The sequence below is a fragment of the Frankliniella occidentalis genome, unplaced genomic scaffold (genome assembly GCF_000697945.3).
Source record: "Frankliniella occidentalis isolate FOCC.00 unplaced genomic scaffold, Focc_3.1 Scaffold94, whole genome shotgun sequence".
Classification (NCBI taxonomy): Eukaryota; Metazoa; Arthropoda; class Insecta; order Thysanoptera; family Thripidae; genus Frankliniella; species Frankliniella occidentalis.
This window is the reverse complement of record NW_026267223.1, coordinates 364,248-365,571: the sequence shown is the minus strand read 5'-3', so window position 1 is coordinate 365,571 and position 1,324 is coordinate 364,248. Positions and strand designations below refer to the sequence as shown.

At 43.2% G+C, this 1,324-nt stretch overlaps 1 protein-coding gene and 1 long non-coding RNA gene across 18 annotated transcripts in view; one reads left to right on the top strand and one right to left on the bottom strand.

Annotated features, from left to right (window-relative positions):
- The window catches only part of LOC127749798 (uncharacterized), a 210,102-nt gene that overhangs the window by 39,625 nt on the left and 169,153 nt on the right, over positions 1 to 1,324 (bottom strand). The gene's annotated exons all lie outside the window — the stretch shown is intronic.
- The window catches only part of LOC113218380 (potassium voltage-gated channel subfamily KQT member 1-like), a 188,648-nt gene that overhangs the window by 38,383 nt on the left and 148,941 nt on the right, over positions 1 to 1,324 (top strand). The window lies entirely within an intron of this gene.

The window sequence follows — 1,324 nt, the reverse complement described above, 5'->3', positions numbered from 1 at the left end:
AGGGTAGGAGCGATACCCACGAACCATCTGCTTCTTTGTAACACTTCGAGATGTAGAGTTTACGAGCTCCCCGGTTACCGCAGCCTACCCAGCTCGTCTGGTCTGACCCGTCTCCGATACCAGTATCCTTCCTCGGCTGTGCCGGCCTGCGCCGAAGGGCGGCTCTGTTCCCTATCTCGAGCGGTCGGGGTGAGCGTGTTGTGGTGGGGGAGGCTTGATGGCCCATTCCCACCAATAGGCGACAGTGTCCCTTTAACGCTCTTAACGCCCGAGCCACGCGGTCGAGCGCCTCGCCACTGCAGCTCAGCGCTGGGCGTCCTAGCCGTCCTACCACGGGCGGCTCCCAGGCGATTTGGGAGACGACCAGCTTCATTTTGGAAGAAAATTCTGAGGAAATTCAGTGACAACTCAGAAGCTTTCGCTGTACCGAATACGCGTGTCGACTTTAATAAATATTATTCTTTCCTCGTGCTTTTTATTTAGCATACATTTTCAATGAGGGTAAAAAATAGATATCTTCTTAGAGTGCGTAATTACTTTTTAGTATAGGAATAAATATTGTTATAAAAATATAAACTCCTGCATTCGCTGTTAGAACACAGAACACAATACAAGCCACCCTGCCCCATGCAGAAACCCGAAAAAAAACAAACGTTGTTTAGCCTAGGGAGGCGACATTAAAATCTAATCTACGAAACACTTGAAATACAATAAAAAGTTACATTTTCCCTGTCCACCGCAAAACTCTTTGACTCAAGGTTTCAAATTTGGGTGTGCGGCCTTTCTCAATCTAGGGGGAAGAAACGCTTAACATGCTCGGCGACGTACACTGTAAAAATTAGTTGTTAAAAAACAGCTCAGTTGTTGACCAACAGCTCAGTTGTTGACCAACAGCTCAGTTGTTCGAGAACAACAGAAAATGTTGAAAAACGTCTACGTTTGTTGTCAATGCATATTGTACTAATCGGCACCATTTTGTTTTTGCTGACTTTTTAAATTACTGTAACTCGACAACTTTTACTGTTATTTGACAACCGAAGCTGTCGTACAACAACACGAGTCAGTTAAAAACTTAACTAATTTGTTGTTAAGTGACAACAGTTTTTTTTACAGTGAGTGACTTTACAATTTCATAGAAGTGAATCTGTTCATAAATTACGACATATACTGTAAATCAAAATTACAGTAAATGTCGTAAATTTACGAGGATATTACTGAAAGATAAGTACTTGCAAGTGTGCAACTCTGTCATAGTACACTTGCAAGTGCTCAACTCGGTAGGAGTGCACTTGCAAGTAGTGCAATAACTCCTCGGTTAAACACT